Source organism: Saccopteryx bilineata, chromosome 4 (assembly GCF_036850765.1).
Source record: "Saccopteryx bilineata isolate mSacBil1 chromosome 4, mSacBil1_pri_phased_curated, whole genome shotgun sequence".
Lineage (NCBI taxonomy): Eukaryota > Metazoa > Chordata > Mammalia > Chiroptera > Emballonuridae > Saccopteryx > Saccopteryx bilineata.
Genome location: NC_089493.1, coordinates 194,286,812 through 194,310,403, shown reverse-complemented (window position 1 = coordinate 194,310,403; position 23,592 = coordinate 194,286,812). Strand labels below are relative to the sequence as shown.

Genomic DNA, 23,592 nt, shown 5'->3' with positions numbered 1-23,592 from the left:
GGACTGTTTCATACACACTGTACATGTTACTTAGCAACTTCTTTTCCTGAGTCCATTTATAAATTCTCATTATGTAATGGACACCCTACCAGGTCGGTCAGATCTACCTCGCCCTCCTGGGGACCTGGGGGGGCTGTGGCAGTCTGACTACTGTTGTGCAAAGAAGTGAAAAGAAGGACACCCCCCGAGCATCTGTCAGCGGGGCGACGGTTCAGTGAATCACGGCACAGCCGTCTGCTAGCACAGTCCTGGGCAAGGCAGCGTCACGCACGTCGTTAGGGAACCCTCGCAGCAGCCCATGAGTCACGGCTCCGTTTATCAGTTGAGAAGAGCGAGGCTCAGAGAGGCCAGGTGACATCAGGCCCTCGTGAGGGGCTGGAGCGCCTGGCCTCAGACTCAGCTCCCACTGCCGACATGCCAGTCCTTGGGTCAGACTTCGGTCTGCCCTCCAGCTGGCTTTGTGCCAGGGCACTTTGCCGTTCAGGGAGCCGGGCCTTGCCCCAGATGCAGCGGGGCTCACGGCTGCCTTTGCCGTCTCCTGCACCTGGAGCCCTGTGTCCACTCCCCTCCTCCCCTTCCAGGCCCAGCTCAAATACCGCCGCCTGCCTGCTTTCCTGCACACCAGGGGCAGGGGCACCGCCCACTGCACTGTGTACCCGCTTATACTGTTGGCACCTGCTGCACCTGCTGTCAATATGGCTCCAGGTCTGCCCCCCAGCAGTGGCTGAATCTGGCCCACCTCTCTCCACCTCCCCATCCACTGGTCAGTCCGTCCATCCATCCGTCCGTCCATCCATCCATCCATCCATCATCCATCCATCCATCCATCATCCATCCATCCATCCATCCATCATCCATCCATCATCCATCCATCCATCCATCATCCATCCATCCATCCATCCATCCATCATCCATCCATCCATCCATCATCCATCCATCCATCCATCCATCATCCATCCATCCATCCATCCATCATCCATCTATCCATCCATCATCCATCCATCCATCCATCATCCATCCATCATCCATCCATCCATCATCCATCCATCCATCCATCCATCCATCCATCCATCCATCCATCCATCCATCCATCATTTCCTGTTGTCTATATCCTGGGAGAGGTACTCCGAGTGTGCGGGTGTATGGGGGCGCGTGGGTACAGCCCCTTTGGAAACCTGAGGGGCTCACCTCAGGACACAGTGGACCTGGTTACTATGTCTGACTGCATATGGGAAAATGAACCTATTTTCCTCAATATTTTGTTAGTGAAAATTTGAAGCACACAAAAAGTTGAAAAACCAATACAGGGTACATTAGCTCTTACCCAGCTGTCTGTGCCGATTCAATAATTATCCCTCCCCCGCCATGTGTGTAAGGGGGGTGAGAGAGAGAGAGAGAGAGAGAGAGAGAGAGAGAGAGAGAGAATTAGATGGAATTCATGATAACAGGCTTCTAACCGGCTCCGGCCCCGCCCGCCTGTCTCACGCTGGCCACGGAGGCTGCCTGCCGCTGTGCGCACCACACTCCTTCCTCACATCTCTGCCTTCACGGCCTTGGAAAGGGCACTTTCTGGAGGATCAGCGGCCCCCGGGGAGGCTCCTGACATTTACCTACAGCCCTCACCTAGCACACGCAGCCAGATCATAGGACCGCGGCCGGCCCAGCATCTCCCCCGTCCCGTGGCACAGGCAGGTGCGTGTGAAGCCCACTGTGCGAGCTCTGTGACAGGGGTCTGTTCTGACCACGAGCCAGGACTAGGCTTGGTGTCTCTAAGTAGAGATCTTAGGTGTGGCATTCGGGGTTCTCCGTACCCTGGTTCTGTCTCAGTCTGAGCCTCAGCCTCTGCCCGCCGAGCACCCTGTAGTGTACCAGGACAAGGCTTTGAGAAACACAGTTCTGGTGGCATTGAATTCCTCCCATATGACTCTTGCCTTTGCACATCCTATTCCGTGAGCCCTCATTCTTCCTAAAGACCTGACCTCTTAGGTCTCCTCTTCCAGGAAGTCCCCCAGGGGCACTTGCTCCATCCTCATTCACTTCTACCTCCCACTTGCACCACCTCTGGCGGAGGCTTGTGCTTTCTGGGGTGACCTCCTTAACCCCACTGGGTAGATTTCTCAGGGCCCCAGGAAAACTCTCCTCCTGGAGAGGGGTCCCTGGTGATTCACCATCCGAGTGTGTCTCCCTGGGAACTGGGTTGCGGCAGGCGGGGGATCTGGAATGCCATTTCCTTCCTGGGTCCTGCTACCCAGCAGCAAAGCAAACAAGGACATGCTGGGGCTGGGGTCACCCCGCCAGCAGGAGTGTCGCTTGGAGCCAAATCCAGGTCAACCTGATGCCCCAACTCCCCTCTCACTGCTGCTCACCCACGAAATCCCAGAAAAAATGCCACTGTTGGAACATTCTCTTTGCCAGCTGGAGGGCGAGGCCACGCAGAAGAGAACCGGTCTGGGGCTGGTGTCATGTCCCCATCCGGTTTCATCAAACTACGTCCAGCCTTTCTTTCCTCTTCTCACTGGGGAGGGAGATGCAGTTCCCTTTCAGGTTTATGTACCCGAACCCAGACATGGTCCTCAGCGAGCCAGCACTTGCACAAGCAGCCAGCAATTCAGGGGAATCGCTTAAGTCTCCTTTGATGGGGTTTCTCACTCAGCCTGGAGGGTGACTCTGATTTTCTAAGCAGTAACTTACAGCAGGAAAAGACAGCGCTGTTCCTCAGACAACACTGTGTACCAGGCACCTCTGGGAGAGCTGGTGGGTGGTCCTGAGAAGTAGGGGGCTGGATCCGTGTTCTGCAAAAACTGTCACCCAGAGGGGAGCCCCAGGGGCTGGAAGCGGGGACTCAGGCATTGGCTGGATCTGGGTTCTGATTCCAGTGCTGTCACGCCATAGCACGCGACCTTGAGCATGCCACTGTGAGCTCTCCGAGCCTCGGCTTCCTCGTCTGTAAAATGGGAGTAATAATAAGTCCTCCTTCACTTGGCAGGTGTGAAAACGCATGGTGAATGCACAAGCAGCAGCGTCTGGTATGTGTGGGGTTGTGTCATTTATGATGATATTATAAAGTTGTTACAGAAGGTCCCCTGCTCACGAACTTCAAGATGGTTCAAAAGCGACACGCATTCAGTAGAAATCATTCTTCAAATTTTGGACTTTGACCTGTTTGTTCTTGGGTTAGCCATGCAGGTCAGCACACTCTCCACATGCTGGACAGCGGCTGCGAGCGCAGCCCAGGGTCAGCCCCACAACCACGACACGACCGCGGGGGCAAACAGCCGACACTCTGCAGTGTGGCGTTAAATGCATGTTTGAGTTGCAGTGTTTTCAAATTAAAGGTGGTTTATTGGAATGTGACCTTATTGTAAGTCTGCAACGTCCATATTTGTTGCATGCCCTCCCACGTGCAGACACCGCGCGGGGTTCTGGGGCTGCAGCAGCGGTGAGCACGACACACACACCGTGGAGCTTCTCTTATGGTGGGGGAGCCAGATGGATGGTGGGGGAGCCGGACGGATGGTGGGGGAGCCAGATGGACGGTGGGGGAGCCGGGTGGTGGGGGAGCTGGATGGACGGTGGGAGAGCCGGGTGGACGGTGGGGGAGCCAGGTGGTGGGGGAACCAGTGGGGGGCCAGGAGGGAGCCAGTGGAGAGGGAGCTCCCTGCAGAGCTGCTCATTTCATTGCACTTGTATTAAGAGTTATGTGACGGGGACGCACACAGTGTACAACAGGGGACTGGACCTGGTCTGGGGGATGCTGAGGCTTCCCGAGGAGGGGCTATTTGAGAGGAGGGAGCTAACTCAGTGAAGATGGGGACAAGCAGGTTCCAGACAGGGAGAACGGCCCCTTGGAAGCGGAGATGGTGCGTTTTCACACCCCTTCCCTGCCCAGGTGGAGGGGGAGGCGGGGTGAAGGCCAGTGTGAGCACAGGGAGGGTGATGTGATTAGAAGGTGCAGAGGGGTGGCTAGGTCCTGCTCACCTGCTGTGCCTCAGGGGCTGGGTGTGGCATCCAGGGGGGAGGCAAGAGCCAGCCCTGCTGACCGCCCCGGTCATCACCATGTCACTGGGTCCCAGGGGCGCAGTTTCTCATCTTCATGAGCCATAACCTCTCCGCACTTTCCCTCCAATGGGCCGTTCTGCATGGTCCAGGGACCTGGGGCTGCAGGGGCCCAGCAGCAGCCCCTCGGGAGCTCTGCTCCTGCCGGGAATCCCAGGTGGATCCCAGCAGCCGGGACTCGAGTGGGCCGGGCAGCTTGTGCACTCAGCTTTCCCTGTAGAGACAGAAAGCCGCCCTCGGGCTTCTCGGAGGAGTGGCAGGATTCTCCGCGCTCTGGCACACAGAACACTTCCTCCTTCGCAATATCAGCACGCCTTTCATCTTCGTGGTTACAGATTTGTAACTCCTTCTCTGCGGCGGGCTAGATACGTGACAAAGGCCTTGCGTGGTGGGCCAGACACTCGGTAAAGGCCTTGCAAGACAGTGAGGGACTTCTGGTTTGGGGCTGTTCACGAGAAAGGCCTGGCTTCCCAGTGGTCTGAGCTTTGGACCCAGCATTTCTTCTGAGCCACCGGGGGCCCAAAGCCAGGGACAGTTTTTGCTTATGTCCCCAAATGCACCTTGTTCCAAGCCCCTGGCTGCAGCCCCTCTGCACCAGCTCAGAGGCGAGTGTTGTCTGGAGTTTGGGGCAGGTTCGGTTGCTGCTATTCTGGGTCCAGGTTGGGAACAGCCCCAGCCACCCCTCAGATGTGTACCCACCAGCCCTGAGCAGGACCTTTTGTGTGATGAATGTCATCACCATGGCATCCCAGTCAGGCAGAAGGAGACCTGGACACTGACTGCTTCTGCTTGCTGAGCGCACACAGATAATTACTTATCTCCGTGAGGCAGAGATCGTCATTATTTCCATTTGACAGATAGTGAAACTCAGGTTCCGAGAGGTTAAGTCACTGGTCCAAGGCCACACAGCTGGTAAAGAGGCAGGCGGGCTCTGAAACCAGGCCTGGTTCCACCATCTCTGAGTGTCTATAGCCACACCTGCACCCCGCCCCACCCTCCGGAAGTCCCTGCACACGGGCAGCTGGTCCACTTCATTCCCGGACGGCCGTGACGACAGATCCCTTGGTTACTGTTTGTCTGAGAACATCTCTACCTCCCTTTCATTTTTAAAAACTGCGGTAAAAGTCACATAACTAACCGTTTTTAAAAGATACCGTTCAGCAGCAGTCAGTCCATCTCCAATGTTGGGCAACCACCGTCTCTATCTGGTATCAAAACATTTTCATCCCCCCAAAAGGAAATTCCACACCCAGTAAGTTCCCAGCCCCTCTTACCACACTTCCTGGCCACCACCAGCCTACTTTCTGGCTCCGTGGGTTTGCCTATTCCAGATGTGGGGGTCCCCTGACTCCCCCCCCCCGCCCCGCCTCCCTGTCATGCAGCTGGGTGCTCAGGCTCAACACCCAGGCATCGACCTCGCCTCCTGTAGTGTCCTCATCCCTACACCCCACCCCTCGGCAAGGCCGGCGGCGTCTCCTGCCTGGACGTCCGTGACTGCTCTCCACTGGCCTCCCCTGCTCTCTGGAATCGCTCACACCCAGCCCGTGTCCGTCTGTCTGTCCGTGCTGCCCTGTTCCACTTTCCTCCTGGCTCACAGGCCGCTCTGCATCTGGGCCCCACCTCCCTGACCTCCGGCCGTACCACCAGGCTCCTGTGGGTACCTGGCCATCCGACCTTGCTCCTGCGTCCCGGGCCTGCTGGCGCCCCAGCTTGGGGCTCCGCCCGAGGTCTGCTGCTGACCTGGACGCTCACGTCGTGGTGCGGACATCAGTTCTGCTGAGGGGCCCTTGTCCGCCCCCGAATGAGACCACCCTCCGTCGCGTTCCCCCGCAGGGCCCTCTGCCGGGCACGCTCCTCTCTCCCCGTGGGAATGTGAGCGTTGAGAGGGCCAGGCTCCACCCGGACACACCCTGCAGGGGGCTCGGTGAGCACTCACCGGTCGGTCGGACTAAATGCACATCGGAAACAACCATCCTAACAATGCGACGTTCCATTTGCCAGGCACCTCGAAAGCATCGGGCGGCGTGCTAAGTGCCCCGAATGCTTTCTCCCATTTAATCTCGGCAGCAGCCTGTTGTGCAGACACCACGAGTCACCTCTATTTTATAGATAAACAAATTGAGATTTATGGTATTTTGCGTCTTGGCCAAAGTCCACCGCCAGCTGTGGGCTTCTGGCCGCAGAGGGAAAGGCGTGGGGACGGGGTTTTCAGGGCCGAGTTTGGACTGGGCCCAGCGAAAACTCTGCTTGGTGGTTCCGGGGGAAGTGAGACCCTAGTTGCCAATGTCGGCTGCGGGGCCCAACCCTCTGCCACTGGGGGCGGGGGCAGAGCTGCCCAGGGGGCATGGGCTGAGCAGAAAGGGCACTGGGCTGGGAATCTGGGCCGGGGTTTGAGTCCCCGGTGTGACTTTGAGTTGCTGGGTTAGCTCTAACAAGTTTTATGCCCCCCAATTTCCTCAGCAGAAAAGCGAGGAGATGGGTTTAGAATCTCAGAGGTTTCCACCAGCTGCTGTGTGTGTGTGTGTGTGTGTGTGGAAGCGGTAGGAGGGAAGGGGTCATGACCCCTGAAGTAGTGAAGTGGGAGAGATGTGGGTAGGAACAGAAGTCAGTGGCCACCTGGTGTTCAGGAACCCCCCTCTGCAGCCCCCCAGAGAGTCAGCCCTGATCTCTGTGCACCCCTCCGGTGTGTGTGTGGGGCTAACTGTAGTACAGAGAACCCGCCAGTAGGTATAGAGCCCTGCACACTCTTTCTTTTGGAGTCCTCACCCTACTGCATAACAAATATGTGGCAATACAGGCAGTTCCACAGAAAATAGAGTTTGTACATGGCTACTTAGTATAACAGGCTGTCACGGTGCTACATTTGGATATTCAGTTAAACATGTTTTACTTGCAACTCTGTGGTTTCCTTTCTGCGCCTTAGATCTGGTAGATGCCTGTGTGAGTTTACAGAGATTTCTGTGGGTTTCCAAAGAGCTCGAGGCCCCAAAGAACAAGTCCCCTTTCCGGGCAGCCCTACAACGCTCCTGGTCGCGGGGTCTCTGCGTATCTACGGTGACAGCCCCCAGGCCGTGCGCGGGACTCATCGCTGTCATTGCCATTGTCATGGCCTTCCTCACTACTCCCACAGCCCGCAGGGTGACTGCTGTCATTATCATTGTCACCACCCCACCTCATCACCGCCACCGCACCTCGTCAGCAGCAGCAGTCCCACGAGCTGCCCGCCAACCCTGTAACTTCTTTCCTCTGTTTCTCACCCCTCCTACCCTGCCCCACCTCACTCTGGGAAGGTTTTGCCCTTCCAGCAAAGTATAGCTTGCTCTTCCAGGCACAAACCCTGCAGCCGCCGGGTCACCTTGTCACCTTAACGATAGCAGCAGCAAACAGCTAGCCCTTGCCGGGAACGTTACCACACGCGGGCTACCTCATCCCGCCCCGCCCCCGCATCCGTGGCCCCGCCACACGCGCAGCAGCTCGGTGTGAGTCCGCAGGAGAACCCCCTGGGGCAGGCAGAGCACTACCCAGGCAGCTGATCCCAGAGACTTCCTGATCTCAAGGGGAACTGGGATCAAAGCAGACGTGGCCAGGGAGGTCGCATGCCCGGGCCGGGGCCGCACAGCTGCTCCGAGTCGGAAGGGCTCTGTTTCCAACTCCGGAGGACGTCCCTGCCCCGCACTTCCTGTTTCCCAAACCTCACTCCATGTCCCCGGCTCTGAGATTTTTGCCAAACCCATGAGAGTAGTTCTTTTTTTTCTTATTATTTTTCTTTAAAGTGATGGAATTTATTGCAAAAGGAATTGTTTTATCATGACAAACCCCGCCAGGATCAGTTTCCCTCCGTAGGTCACCCTGAAGACACATGGCATGAGAACACAGCCAATGTGACTGAAGCCCTGATAGGCGCTGCTGCCGCCTGAGGAGCCCACCCTACCCTCTCCTCGTCGGACAGGCGGACTGGCTTGTGCCCACGGATGTTTGAGACCACCCAGGCCGGCCTCAGGCCCCCAGGGCTGCCTGCCCCGCCCCCCTCCCAGGAAGGCGGAAGCTCTCCGCGGCTCAGTTTTCCCATCTGTAGAATGGGACGATGAAGGGTGGAGGTCAGAGGGTGGAGTGAAGCGCACTGGTTCCTCAGTAAACACCTTCCCCACAGCCATCCTCTGATCTTTCCTCAGAGAGGCTGGACCTCAGGCCCCCCTTCCTGTGAGAGAAGGCGCCCAAGGCCACCAGATGGGGGTGCAAGGTGCGGGGGTGGGGGCAACACGAGCCCTGCGAGCAAACGCGGGTCTGCATCCGGCACAGCGCATGCGTGCCAGCTGGTGCGCAGCCCTGCGGGGGCCAGAAGGGGCTGTGTTTGATAAGCAGGCCTGTCCGTCCCCCCTCCCACCCTCACCTCAGCCTCCAGCCCCCCGTGGGGAGAAGGGCTCCCACCACAGCTGGCTGGCCTTGCACCTAGCCTAGCTCTGCTTCTCGCCAGGGAGGCACGGTCGCCAGGCGACATCGCTTTCGGCCCGTTTCCCCTTCCTGTGAAACGGGGCTAGGAATCCCGAGAGGTGTGTGGAGGGGAAGAGCAAGACGCCTCCAGAACCGGCTCCCTGGGTCCCTCTCCGGCCTCATTGCTGCTCTCTGCAGCGGCTGTGGGCGGCGGCGTGGCGTCCCTGCTCCAGAGGCCTCCGCGCGAGGGCGGAGGGGGTGGTGGTCTGACTGCTGCGAGGAACAGCGCCCCGCGCACGGACAGAGGAAGGGCCCAGTGGGTGTGAACGCCACGTGATGGGTCAGCACTCAGCGCAGCGCCGGCCGGGACTCGGGACCTGCCGCCGCAGCAGCACCCTAGGTCTCCTCGCCCCGCTCCCAGCTCGCCCCTGTGTCCCAGCCGCCCAGTTTCGTCCTCTCTTGAACAGTCCACGCGCTCAGAGAGGATTTGAGGTGAGAAGATCATTTTCCCGGGATAACCAGGCAGTTCCAGAGCTGAGAGTGACCGAGGTGCCCCGTCCTTCCTCGAGCTGCCGACAGTTCTTTCTGCTGTTCCTGGGGGCTGGGCGCCAGGTCGGGGCCGCAGTCTGCTCCCAGAGACTGTCCCCCCCCCCCCCCCCCCCGGAGCTGAGAGTGACCGAGGTGCCCCGTCCTTCCTCGAGCTGCCGACGATTCTTTCTGCTGTTCCCAGAGGCCGGGCGCCAGGTCAGGGCCGCAGTCTGCTCCCAGAGACTGCACCCCCCCCCCCCGGGGGCTGGCGATAAGCAGCCACTCTCCTCGCTCTGAGCCGTGACCGACCTGGCCCCAGCCACCTCTCTCGCTGCGGCGGCGAGGGGCCCACACCCTCCCGGCAGCGCTGGCACGCAGAGAAGCCAGAACAAAGGCCGGTTGAGTCAGAGCCGCCCCGGGAGAGCTGCCAGCGCGCCCCCGGCTGGTTCTCGGATGGAGCAGTGGCTTCCCCACGTTCACACCGTGAGGAGAGGTGTAGTCACGTCCGGGGCCCAGTTCTCCCAGCTCTTATCAGATAGTAAGAGAAAAGCGTTCCAAAGAAGCCCTGAAACGTGCCGGAAAGGGCTGGGGGGGGGGGGGGGCTGGCCGTCCAGGCTGAGAGCGCAGGGCGGCCTGCGGAGGCCCGCCCGCCCGCCCGGGAGGGGCTGTGCGCACGGCGAGGGGCAGAGGCAGCAGCCCCTGCCAAGGCCCGGGGGGAGGACCAGCTTGCGGCTTCCGGGCCTGGGTGGCCCAGAGTGAGCAAGGAGAGGTGCAGCCCATGCGGGCAGCGCCTGGTGGCACGCCGCCTTGTAGGTGGGATGGCATTTTGGTCTAAGCGAGGGGATAACACAACAACGTTTTAAAAGATGACTCTGATCTGAGTAGCTTGTTCTGAGTACAAGCAGCCGGAAAGATGTTCAAATTCATTAGCCATGGCCCTGGCCGGTTGGCTCAGTGGTAGAGTGTCAGCCTGGTGTGCAGAAGTCCTGGGTTCGATTCCCAGCCAGGGCACACAGGAGAAGCGCCCATCTGCTTTTCCACCCCTCCCCCTCTCCTTCCTCTCTGTCTCTCTCTTCCCCTCCCGCAGCCGAGGCTCCATTGGAGCAAAGATGGCCCAGGCGCTGGGGATGGGTCCTTGGCCTCTGCCCCAGGTGCTAGAGTGGCTCTGGTAGCAACAGAGCATCGCCCCCTGGTGGGCAGAGCATCGCCCCCTGGTAGGCGTGCCGGGTGGATCCCGGTCGGGCGCATGCGGAAGTCTGTCTGACTGTCTCTCCCCGTTTCCAGCTTCAGAAAAATACAAAAAAAAAAAAATAAAAAAAATTCATTAGCCATTAGGGGAATGCGGATTGATACCACACCTACACCACCTCACACCCACCAGGACGGCTCGACTCCTAAAGCTGGGTGACTGGCGGCCGGGGGGGGGGGGGTATGGAGAAGCTGGGACCCACACGTGCCGCTGGGAAATGTAAAGCCGTGCGGCCACTTTGGGAAACCATCTGGCTGTCCCTGGGAAGGTTCAGCGGAGTGACCACGGGACCCAACAGTCCCACTCTCGGGCGGGTTCCCCCAGGAAACGAAGGTAGGCATCCCTGCAAAAGCCCGCGTAGCAACGTCCACGGCGGCCAGAAGAGCAGAACGTCCCAGTGCCCATCAGCTGATGAGTGGGTGAATAAAATGAGGGGAAATGCATACAAAGGAATGTCACTTTGGCCATAAAAGTAATGAGGTACAGACACCTGCTACAACGTGGATGGACCATGGATACATTATGCTTCATGAGAAGCCAGACACAGAAGGCCACGTGTGGTGTGATTCCATTGCTGCGGACTGTCCTGAATAGGTCCATCTCTAGGGGCAGAAAGTGGATTAGTGGTTGCCTGGCCTTGGGTGGGAGGAGGGGGCGGGCAGGGAGTCACAGCCAGTGTATACAAAGTCTCCTTTTGGGGTGAGGAAGGTGTTTTGGAATTGGATAGCGGTGATGGTCGCACAACTCTAAAAGCAGATCTACCCGTACACTTGAAGTGGGTGAGTTTTTTGGGATGTGAATTATTTATATATCTCTAAGGCTTTTATGGTGTTTAAAAAAGAGACCAGGCCGGTTGCTGGTGGGGGCAGAGCGGCAGTGCGGGGGCCAGCCACCAGGTGTGCGGTCACCGGCTCTGGGCGCCGGGCACCCAGGGGGCGCGGAGTGAGTGCCTGTCACTGCCTTGCCTGGCTGATCCCTGGTCAGGAACCCCCTTCTCTTTGGACCTGGGCTTTCTCAGCCTCAGCGCTGTTGACATTTGGGGACAGGATACTTCTTTGTTGTTTGGGCGTGGGGGACACTGCCTGGGCACTGGCGGGATGTGTAGCCACATCCCTGGACTTGACCCACTAGATGTCGTCCCCCCTGCATCCCAGCTGTGACAATAAAAAGTACCCCCAAACATTGACACATGTGTCCTGGGAGAAAAACGGTCCACAATTGAGAACCACTGTTCTAACATCTCTTGCTCACCTGGTGAATTCCTGCTAATCCTTCTTGAGCCATTTCTGGTATCAGCTCTCCTGGGAGCCTTCACCCCTTCCACCTCTAAACTCCTACATTTTCCTAAACCGCCCCCCCCTCCCTCAAAGCTCTGAGGGCACTGTTTACATGGGACTCTCCCCGCCCCTCTGTGGAGAGGTCCCCTGTGACCCTTCCGTCCCCTGCACCCAGCACAGAGCCCGGCACACCGTGCTCACCTGTACAGTGCAGAGATGGGCCGCTTCCCCCAGGGTTTCTGCGCTAGGCGCTTCAATGCCAGCTAATTGAATCTGTTGACCCTCCTGACTCTGGTCAGAGGTGGAGGCTCTGGATTTAGATGGCTTGGGGTTGACCCGTATGAGACACGGGGCTGAACGTACCTTTCTCTCAGGTTCTTCTCTGTAATACGGGGTACTGCTAGTCTCTTCCTCACAGGGTTATCATGAGCACGTGGTAAGAACACAACGGATGTCAGATATTAATAATTTAGAATTCCTCTTCCCCCCAAGGAGCCAGCCGGGCCTCAACACGGGGGGGGGGGGGGCCTCTCACTGACAAGTGTCCATGTGCCAGCCCTGCCTTGGGTGCTGGCCAGAAGAAGGTGGGAGTGGGCGGGTTATAGTGTCCTTAGAAGCCAGACAGTTCTATGTCCACTCATTATTAAAGCGTATGCTCACTGCATAAGCTCTGGAGAGTCTGGAAATTCTAAAGAGTTGAGGAACAAACCTCCCATAATGCCGTCCCCCGCTGGCAAAGATTTTTAACACTCTTTGACTCATTTCCTTCCAGACTTTTTTCAAAAGTGCTTGCCGCCAATTTGTGACCCCACCGTCTCCAAGCACATGCGTCAGCACGTCTGCACTCATTAAACACGCTCCATTTTTAGCGGCGACACAGGTGCCTCGTGACTTGATGGATCCCTCTTGTTGGACACTGAGGCCCTCTCTGATCGTTGATGAATAGGTTTGCGTTTGAAAGAGCCCTTTCCATATTCCCATTGTTTGGTTTGGATGTCCTCCTCTCTTCTTCTTTTAAAACATTTTTTTGGCAAAGAAACCTCTCTTGCCTGTCGGGCCACCCATTTTCCACCACCAGGGATTTCTTCCCCAGGACGGAGCTAAATCCTTGGGATTGGGCCTTGATCCTGTGTCCCCTTCTCCGGGGGCACTGGTGGAGATGGACCACCGCTGATCTTCTTGTCCTCTCAGAAGCATCATCTGGGCGGGTCGGTTCCGTTAGTCCTCAGGGAGGACGGAGGACAGAAAGGGCCCGGGAAGCCGGGAGAAGCAGCCTAGGCCGGGTTTAACGGAGCTGGAGGTTCACGCGGACAGGTGGCCGACAAAGGAAGTGGAGCTGGCACACGGGCTGACTCAGCCTGGTCTCTGCTTCCTCTGTGGTGTTGCGTGGCCTGCCTTCCTCCCTGACCCCTTGAGAAACCACTTGGCAAAGGCAGCCCAACCCCACCACCAAGCCTCCAGACTCAGTTTCTCCAATGATGAGGTGGCAGCTCTGCCTGTTACATGTGGGGCAAGACATCCGTGCTGATTGGGTTGGCACTGCCAGGGGCCCAGCCCAGTGCTAGACACCTTTCACGGTCATATTGGCAGCTGGTGTGAGACTGCGGGAGCAGCCTGAAGCCAGGCAGACCTGGGGCCACTCCCAGCCCAGGCACCTGGTACCAGTGTGACCCTGTGGAGACCTTGGACCCCCGTGAGCCCCGTTGCCCTCATCTGGAAATTGGGGTTCCGTGGCATCAGCTTCCCAGGATGGTTGAGATGGCTGTAGGCACCGCTGTATACATAGCACAGCAGGCCTGGCGAAGTGTTATTTTCTCATGCTATCCAGTTCCCGGCATATCTCAGGGCCAGAGAGGACAGTATGGATCCATCTGATTGCCTTCCATAGCCCCCGGGGAACTCATTAGTAGGTAGGAATTCGTAACTTCCTGTCACAAACCGAGAGACTGCGGCTCCAAGACAAAACCAGGCGTCCACAGGGCATCAAGTGCCACCTCACACATTTCATGTCTTCGCCAGCAGGATGTAGGTCTGGGCTGGGAGTGGGGGGCTCCTGCCCTCCCCCCCATTCCCTAGGTCCTGCTTCATGCCCAGTGGGGCCACTGACTGTCTCTAGCAAAGGCCACCAGAGAGGACCTGGTGATGACAGTTGGGTTTCAGGGAGGCAAAGGGAACCTGGACTCTGGGCCCCCAAGTGACAGTGTGACGGCTGCCAGAGTGGGGCCAGCACAACCTTCAGGTACTGCACTTCCCTGCCCCCCCATCTCTGCTACCGTCTCAAAGCAGGCATTGGGCACTAGCGGGACCGCTTGCTTTGTTCAGCGGGAGCCGAACCTCTCTCCAGGCGCTCGGGAGGGACTCCTAGCGCGGAGCGCTCCTGTCCTGACTCCCAGCCCTGGAGCCTGTCCTGACTCCCAGCCGCGGAGCGCCCTTGTCCTGACTCCCAGCCGCGGAGCGCCCTGTCCTGACTCCCAGCCGCGGAGCGCCCCTGTCCTGACTCCCAGCCGCGGAGCGCCCCTGTCCTGACTCCTAGCCGCGGAGCGCCCCTGTCCTGACTCCCAGCCGCGGAGCGCCCCTGTCCTGACTCCCAGCCGCGGAGCGCCCCTGTCCTGACTCCCAGCCGCGGAGCGCCCCTGTCCTGATTCCCAGCCGCGGAGCGCCCCTGTCCTGACTCCCAGCGCGGAGCGCTCCTGTCCTGACTCGCAGCGCAGAGCGCCCCTGTCCTGACTCCCAGCGCGGAGCGCCCCTGTCCTGACTCCCAGCCACAGAGCCAGCCTGTCCTGACTCCCAACGCGGAGCGCCCCTGTCCTGACTCCCAGCCACGGAGCCCCCCTGTCCTGACTCCCAGCCTTGGAGCCTGTCCTGACTCCCAGCGCAGAGCGCCCCTGTCCTGACTCCCAGCCGCGGAGCGCCCCTGTCCTGACTCCTAACCGCGGAGCGCCCCTGTCCTGACTCCCAGCGCGGAGCGCCCTTGTCCTCCTGTCCTGACTCCCAGCGCGGAGCGCCCCTGTCCTGACTCCCAGAGCACTTGGCATCGGGCCAGCAGCCCAAGAGGGAGAGGGCGCGCTGAGAGCTGGGGACTCCTCCTCGCCTGCCCCTGGGCCCCCTGCCGGCTTCCCTTAAGCACAGAGTCACTTCATATTCCAACGCCTCCACCAAACCAGGGACGAACCAGGGACTGTTTTGAGCAAGTGGACTTTGCAGATCCTCCCCCACGCGGCGGAGGGGACGAACGCCTGACCCTGCGCGCACCGTGGACCGAGGCTGAGGCTCGCGCTAGCCCAAGGTCACGCACAACCAGCGAGCCGCAGGGCTGGGGCTCAAACCCGGGTGGTGGGCAGGACAGCCTTGGGGAAACCCGAGCAGGTGCCCGCCTGGGACCCACCCGGAGCCCAGGCCCCGCGGGCAGGCGGCGACCGAGTTACCTGGGGCTGCTGTCGCCGAGGGGGGCTCCGCCGCGGTTCCGGCTTGAATCGGTCCTTTGCCTGCGAGGGCTCCGCGCCCGCTTCCCAGCGGGGATGGAGAGGAGCACAGCGCCCCACGCCCACACCTCGCACCCACTTCCTGGTCTCCGCCCCCAGCTCGCTCCTCCTCGCTCTCCACTGCGCCTTCCTTTCCTTCCTCTCCAGGTCCCTCCGCTCCCTCTCTCCTCTCCTCTTCCCCCACACGCTCCACACACGGTGCGCCTCCCCTGCTCTCCTCCCTGGCCCACTCTCACCCACTCTCTCCCTTTCTCCTGGACCTCTTCCCTCCCCTCTCTGACTCTGATACTTCCTCCTTTCTCTCTCTGTCATACTGCCCACTCTCTCCCTTTCCCCAGATGCTGCCCACTCACCCCACAAACAGACTGGAACCCAGCGCCCCGCTGTGTGGTAGCTGGCTGAGGGGAAGGGAGCTCCCTGCTGTGCCACCCCCCCCCTCTGCTGGGAGGTCTGCCGTGGGAGGGCCAGACCCCACCCCCACCCCCGAATCAGGGGGCACCCCTTACCTTGGCTGCCCAGCCACCTGAAATCAAGCTAGGAGAGAGAGAAAACTAGTTTCCAGGGAGAAGGTTGGATTGTCCTGGGATAAGTGGAGCTTCAGCCGATTTGTCCTAGTTGAAGGAAAGGGTGGAGAGAGAGAGAGAGAGAGAGAGAGAGAGAGAGATAGGGAAGAGTCTTGGGCAAAGGGCTGTGTGGGTTAGGGAAAGTAACTTCCATCTCACAGGTGAGAAAATGGAGGCTCAGATGGGAAAACCAAGCTCTTAAAAAGCAGGGCGTCTAGGTGGCCGCGTGACCCCGGCAGAGCTCAGCGGCGGGAGCCTGGGTGGGCCGGGTGGCGAAGGGTGCTGTGTGAAGCCTGGGGCTGCCAGCCCGGTGCGGGGGGAGGCAGGTAGTCGGATGGGCTGCCCCCTCTTTGCCTGGGGAACCTGATACACGGAGGGGAACCCCTGGAGAAGCTGAGCGAGGGAGAGCGAAAGGGGGCTGGTTCAGCTGAATGTCAGTTTCAGACATGTGCTCATAATGATAGACACGTCATCCTAAGTCATTCTGTCACTATGGGCCCGGTCCTGTGCTCTGTGCTGAGGTGCAGAGACTAAGGTCACAGTTCCCTAGAGCTCAGAGGTCACACAGCTTCTAGGTGAGGCTGTTGTAGTCTGTGCATCCCAGTCACCGGCTTCCTGGGAATGCCAGCAAGGGCCGCCAAGCTGGTCTCGCAGATTTCACTCTTGCCCGCCTGTAATTCACAAAGCAGTGACCTCGGCTGAAAACCCTCCCTTGACTTCCTGTCGTCGTCAGAAAAACACTGACACCCCTTTATCACCATCAGCACGATCTGGTCACAGCCCGTCCCTGATCTCGTGTCCTACCACTCTCGGCCTCCCTCCCTGTGCTCCAGCTGCGGAGGGACTTCTCCTTGTGCCCTGAGCACGCCACTCCTGACCCTGGCCATGCCACTGCAGTTTGCCCTGGCCGTTCCCTGCAGGGAGGGCTCTTCCCCACCTCTTCCCCCAGCTGCTGCTCCAGCGTCAGAGAGGCCTGATCATCGCACTAAAGGCCTCCCTGGCCACTGTGTTTTCCATATCATCCCGTTTTTATTGTAATGAAAGCACTCATCACTATCCAAAATTACTTTATTTGCGTGGTTATTGACTGCTATACTGCACCAGAATGGAACCACCAAAGGAGAAGGGTCCTTGTCTATGTTATTCCCAAGGTCTCCCTAGTAGAACCTGCAAAAGAGGCCAGCTCATAGTAATAAACACCCAATAAGTTGTTGGTTCAGTGAGTGAAAGAACAATGCTATAATGAAGAGGTTTAGAAAAGGGAAAAGTTGATTGACCGAGGGGAAGGAAAACCAGACTGTGTTCAGAGAGGACTGGGTTTAGAGCCAGGTCTCTAAAGGAGAAGCCACAGCCCACAAGGTGGAGCAGGGGTGGGTGTAGAGGCAGAGGAGACAGCGCGGAGACAGGCACACAGAAGCAGCCCGGGCCGCTCGGGTATGCCCACGGGACAGTCACTGTTTGCCGTGTCCCTTTCCTTTCTGTCGTGAGCCTGGCTCCGTCCCCTTGGGTCCCAGGACCCCCGCCAGCCCCCAGGGGACATGTAATGCGAGTGAAAATTTGCTGTAGGCCATTTGGGCTTCTGGACTCATTTGATATTGTCGGATCATCACGGTCCTTCGGTTTTCCTTACTGAGACAGGGGCTCAAACTGGCTCCAACACTTCCTTATATTTTCAAAGGTGGCGGCTTCGCAGTCTGGGCGGAGCTCTTCTGCAGTGCGACAGCGCCTCCCACTCCTGACCCTGCCCCTGCCCAGCAGGCGTGGAGCCTGCAGCCCTTCCTCGGGTCTGGCTCGGCCTCGCAGCTTCTTGCTCGGACTGCCGGAGCCCGGCAGGGGCCCTAGGCGCCTTAGCGCTCGCTTCCTTGGAGTGATGCTCTGAGACCACGAGGCTGGGTCGAGGGGCCACGTGGAGACAGACGGCCACATGGGTGAGCGCAGGCAAGACCAGCAGAAGCAGCACCCAGGCAACCCACAGGACTGAGAAAGACAACACACCCTTGTGGTTTTAGCCAGTGCATTTGGGACTGGTTGTTACAAAGCAGTAGATAACCAGATGAGAGACCCGCAGGGGTCATCAAACTTTTTATAAAAACCGCCCACTTTTGCAGTGTTGGTAGACCTGGTCCCTACCGCCCACTAGTGGGCGGTCCAGCTTTCATGATGGGCCAATCGCAGCGCTGTTTGGTTGCACGGTAGGGACCAGGTTGACCAGCACTGCTAAAGTGGGCGGTTTTTATAAAAAGTTTGACGACCCCTGCGGGGAAGCTGGTTCACATCTCTGAGCCCAATTTCCTTGACCAAGAAATAAGCATCACGGTGACATCTGCCCCAAAGTGTTTGGATGGAACTCAGATGAAAAAAGAAACGGATACTACATTCACTGATCCTCTCAACATGTGTCTGTTTGGACCTACTACTCCATGTTGGGCACCGGGTTAACTCTGGGATACAGATGACCAAGCAAGACAGGCTCGGACGTGCTAGAGAGGGACAAGACAGATGATAAGCCAGATCATTTCAGCCGAACAGCATCGCGGCAGGGAGAGCAGACAGGGTCACGTCACTGAGAGGGATCGGGCGCTGTACCTTACGATGGTTGGAGAAGTTGTTTTCTGAGCATGTGGCTCTCAGCTGAGTCAGGCGTAGGAAGCCGCAGCCCACGCAGAAGGAGCAGTGAGTGCGGATGCCTTCAGGGAGGGGCACGTGTGGCCTCAACAAGCAGCACGAGAGGTCGCCGTGGCAGAGCGTGTGAGGGAGATAGACAGCGTCCCTCAGGTGCAGGGTCACTGCAAGGCACGTGGATTTCATCCCAAAGGGAACGGGGCCACTGGAGGGTTTTAACAGGGACGTGCTCTCGTCCATCAACTAAGGTGAGTCATGGGTGGTCACCCAACAGCGGAGAATGCCATTGGCGACCCATCCCCAGCTCTAAAAGCCGCCAGTTCTGGACTAGATCTGAGGACCTTTGAGGACGACGGAGCGCTTTGATTGTAACAGAAGGTGTCCTTACTAACAGGCTTCCGACACGGCCAGAAGTTCTTTGGGATCTGACGGCCTCACATTCCTCCTTGCTCTGAATGTGTGATAACTGTCTTTCAAAGGAAGCTAAAAGAAGCTTCTCATTCTGAGGAAACCCAAACCACTTTTTGACCAGAATAGGCAGAAGAAAAAAAAAGTACTTTTATTAGTTGAGTAACCTCAGACAAATTTGACAGTTTAAGATTGAATAAAAACAACAAGATTGCAACAATTAAGGGGACTGAATGACATGGGGTAGTGATATAACTTACTGAAGTCGTCTGTGGAAAATTCCAGTGAAACCCTCTGGTTTTTATCACTGGTTATTTCTTATCTGTGCCCTGGGTCCTGGGGTGGCACTGGGCCTGTGGTGGGGCACATGGGACGGTGGCAGTTGGGCATGGGCTGCAGAACTGCCTGATCACCATGTGCCCTGAGTCTTCAGAGAGATGTTGGAAAAGCTTCCAGGCTGGGGGTCCCTGGATTATGGCAGCAGGTCCATGCCCCCCCTTGGGCACAAACAACAGACTTGGGGTCCCCAAGATGACGTGATACCCCAGTTCTGGCTCACAAGATCGGAAGGAACACAGTTATGGAATGCCTGTCATCTTCCATGCACCACGCCGGGTTCTTTGTATACATCATCACGTGTCATTCTCTGCACGACCCTGTGAGCTCAATGCCATTACTCCCCCCCCCGTGACAGGTGAGGAAACTGAGGCCCAGAAATCAGAGTTTTCTCCGAGGTCCCCCAGCCACCTGGGGGACTCCCTTGGCCAGCTCCAAAGCCCCTGTGTTTCAGCACTGTGCTCTCTTGACCCCTTCCACGGGCAAACGAGGCTGTTCTGCAGGAACCCAGAACAGGAAATGCGTTCACCCTGGGTCTCCGGCCATGCGGACCGCTCTGTAGATTTTGGACTTGTCAGCCTACTTTAAGGGCGTGAGCCAGTTCCCTAAAATAAATCTCTTTTCCTCCGTCTGCACATGCTATGGTTCCGTTTCTCTGGAGAAGGCTGATGAAAGAAGAGGAGCTATTAGCATCTCCTGAAGCTGGGACGGGAGAGAGGGTTCGGAGCAGCTGGGGGACATGGTGACTGATTGGGCAGCCCAGACGGGACTCAGTGATGAGACTGATAGCCTAGAATAAAGGAAACACCAGGCCCAGGAGTCATGCTGCACTGCCCGCCCCCCCTCCCCGGAGCCTGGCTGGGTCATTTATTGGATTCAGGAGGTGAGCCTGGGAACCAGAAAGACTCAGGCAGCTCGGCCCTGGGCCAGCTGGAAGCAGAGAGGACATCTGGCTGCCGCCTGCCACAGTGATTTCTGACCCCGTCTCCCTGCCCTTTACCCACTGGAAAGACTGGGGAGTCAGAGACTCCCTCCCCCCCACCTCCCTGACAGAGGGGGTTGTCATGTGACCCAGCGTGGCCAGTGACACCAAGGGAAAGTTGTGAGGGCAGGTGGAAAATTTCCTTTCAGTGATAGGCAGAGGGCCACGGCAAGGTGCTGTCCTTCACCCTGGTCTGCTTGTTCTGTGACTTCCGGCTTTTGACCCTGCAGCTGAGGCAGCCACGTTGTGACCATGAGGGAACAGCGGTGAGCACCTCAGGGACACTCAGATTCCAGACGTGGGTGGGAGGGCTGCTGGACACACCCTGGGAACACCTACCATATCCCTCCGTGTATATGATGCACCCTTTTTTTCCAAAAATTTGGGGTCTAAAAACTGGGTGCGTCATATACAGGGGTTGTGGCATTTCAAATGCCATAGATGGAATGGAGGACGCGGCAATCTATGAAGACAGTGAGTGGTTCGTCCTCAGACACAGATGAGGACAAGCTAATGGGTGGGAGTTCTGACCGTGATGAGGAGTCGTATGAACTCTATGATGAATTAAACTTGAGTTCAATAACTTTATGTAATACTTTTTTTTTTCTTTCAAATTTCGGGCCCCCAAATTAAGGTGCGTAGTATACATAGGGATCGATACGGTACTTCCCAAGTGTGTCACTTGAGAGATGAGGAAGGACCCACCTCCAGTCAGGGCTTCTGCGATTTATAGCTGAACATATTCCTGCTTCAAGGAGGAAATAGATGTGCAGAAAACATAACCCTGCCCTCAGTCTGCTGCCCTTTGAGATACTGGTGACCTACGTATCCTCTAGTGGGACATTCTTCCTCCCTAGTCTCCGCCTGCTCTCCTGCCAGGCTTAGCTATTACTTTCTCTGGAAGCTCAGCTTGAAGTTCCCAGGCTGGTTCACGTGTCCCTCCTCAGAGCCTTCTTAGACTGGTGCACACGTCACCTGGTCTTGTAATGATCTCTTCCCGTAAGATGGGTGCTTTGTGGGGGCAAATAAAATGAGGAAGGGAGGGAGGGAGGAAGGAAGGAAGGAAGGAAGGAAGGAAGGAAGGAAGGAAGGAAGGAAGGAAGGAAGGAAGAAACCGTCAGCAGGTCTCTACTTACTCCTCCTTTGCCCAGACTGACCATGTGGCTGGCCGCTGCTAGCTACAAAGGATGCTTGCAAAGTGGCAGTTCACCCTTCCAGCTTCCACCGGGGAAGGCAGGCAGCCGAGAAGAGGGCGTGAGACGCGAATGTGAGGCTGGCCGCGAGTGTGAGCATCTACCACAAAGGACAAGATAGTCTCTAAGGTTCTTTGAAATTTTAACTGCATTATTTTTATTTTTTCTAAATGAAATACTTTATTGTTTTACTGATTCTGAAAGTCATAAAGCTTATTGTGAAAATTCAAACCATATGGGGTAAGTTTCCTAAAATCTTATTCTTCCAGAGATAAGCACATGAATAATTTGATCTGTAGCTCATTCCAGACTTTTATCTATGCATAAAAATATTTTGGCATTTACTTGTAAAAATGGGATTATGCCACACCTGTTATTCTGCCATCTACTTTTTAAAAAAATAAAAAAGAAATCATAAGAGTGGCATGGACATCACTCTGTGTTTATATAAATAGAGATCTAACTTAACCCATTGTAAATGGCGCCATTGTTTCTGTATTAGTTATCACAGACTTAGTGGCTACAATCAACACACATTTATTATCTGGAAGTTTCTGTGAGTCAGGAGTCTGGGTGGAGCTCGGCTGGGTCCTCTGGCCAAGGTCTCCCACTAGACTGCCGTCAGGCTTGGGCGGGGCTGGGTTCTCTTCCGAGGGCTCAACGAGGAAGGACCACTTCCAAGTTCACTCAGTCCGTGTCAGGATTCAGTTCCTCTTGGGTCGAGAGTTTCTCAGCGTCTGTTGGCTAGAAGTCAACCTCCATTCCTTTCCCGTGCGATCCTCCCCAACGTGGGGACCTGCTTCGTGAAAACCAGCAAGGCGGAGAGTGTGCCAGCCAGCCAGAAGTCAGAACCGTTCGTAATCTAATCACATACGCGATAGCCACTCAACACTGAGGTATTCCGTCGGTTAGAAGCAAGCGATAGGCCTCACCCATGCTCAGGGGGAAGGCATGACACAGTGGGGTGAACACCAGAGCCAGAGAACACGGGGCCACTTGTCTGACGTGGTGTCCCACTTGTTTAACTCTTCTCCTGCTGATGAGCACCTAGGGTGTTTCTCGTCTTCTCACCAATACAAACAAACAACGTCATCATCCTTGAACTTGTATCCTTATCAACTAGTCCAAGATTTCCTTTTGAAAATTCTTCAAGGTGGAATTTCTAGATTTAAGGGCAAATAGATTCATGGATAAACGCTCTTCCCAAAGCTTGACCAAACGTGTATACGATGATCAGCAGCGTCAGTTTGTGAACGTTGACCCTTTCCACGCCCCTCACCAACACTGAGCCTGTCACGGTCTGTTAAATATTTTCTTGATAGGTGAAAATGGAATAGCCCTGTGTTCCAGCCGGGCATTCTTTGTTTCTCAGTCGAGTTGGGGATCTTTTCTTATGTTATCAAGTACTTGTTTTGGTCAGGATTTTTTTGGTTACCAGGAACACAAAGCCATTTGAATAGCTTAAGGATGTGTGTGTGTGTGTGTGTGTGTGTGTGTGTGTGTGAACACAGAGCAACTCCATATTTGCCTTATTCTATTTCTTGAACATTTTCTTGGCTACTCTTGAGCACTTTTTTTCTTAAAAAAAATTTTTTTTCTTTCTAATTAATTTTAATGAATTTGTTGAGCTCTTCTCCCAAGCACTAACAGAATATTTTTATTGGCATTACAACAAATTAATGGGTAATTTGAGGAGTATTCACCTTCCACCCCCAGCAACATGCTCTCCGCTCCCTCCACCAAACCCGTGCTCTTTGCTGCGCTTTGGGCCTGTCTGCTCACCTGGGGGTTCAGTCTCGTTATCCTGCTGTTCCTCTTCTGCTTTTTTTTTTTTTGTTGTTGTTTGTTTATTTTTTTTTACAGAGACAGAGTCAGAGAGAGGGATAGATAGGGACAGACAGACAGGAATGGAGAGAGATGAGAAGTGTCAATCATCAGTTTTTCATTGTGACACCTTGGTTGCTCACTGATTGCTTTCTCATATGTGCCTTGACTGCGGGCCTTCAGCAGACCGAGTGACCCCTTGCTCGAGCCAGCAACCTTGGGTCCAAGCTGGTGAGCCTTGCTCAAACCAGATGAGCCCGCACTCAAGCTGGCGACCTCGGGGTCTCGAACCTGGGTCCTCTGCATCCCAGTCCGACGCTCTATTCACTGCGCCACCTCCTGGTCAGGCCCTCTTCTGCTTTTGAAAGTCATCCTTTCCCATCATAGCGACTGAGCATTTAGGACCTCCGGTTGCACTCCCTCTTGCTGGCATCTGTGGCACAGAGAGCCCTGCAGATCTGGGTGTGAATCCACTGAAGCGTGTGACCTGGCGAAGTCCCTTAGCCACCCCGAGTCTCAGTTCCTGTGAGAGAACAGTGGCGTCTGCTCCCTGGGCTGACGGTGAATATGAAGTCGGATATTTTAATTTAAGCTTTTAGGGCGTTGTCGGTGCTGTGCAAATGTGCCATAAATGCCTGCTA

The 23,592-nt window shown here is 56.6% G+C and overlaps 1 protein-coding gene across 2 annotated transcripts in view; it reads right to left on the bottom strand.

The window, feature by feature from the left end:
- HRH2 (histamine receptor H2) overlaps positions 1-15,171 on the bottom strand; it is a 40,253-nt gene extending 25,082 nt beyond the window's left edge. The window contains exon 1 of one of the 2 annotated variants that reach the window (XR_010731082.1): positions 14,967-15,171. The gene's annotated coding sequence lies outside the window, so the exon portion shown is untranslated. The remainder of the gene's footprint in view (positions 1-14,966) is intronic. The other variant, XM_066273327.1, reaches the window with a different exon arrangement.
- Between the last annotated feature and the right edge of the window lie 8,421 nt (positions 15,172-23,592).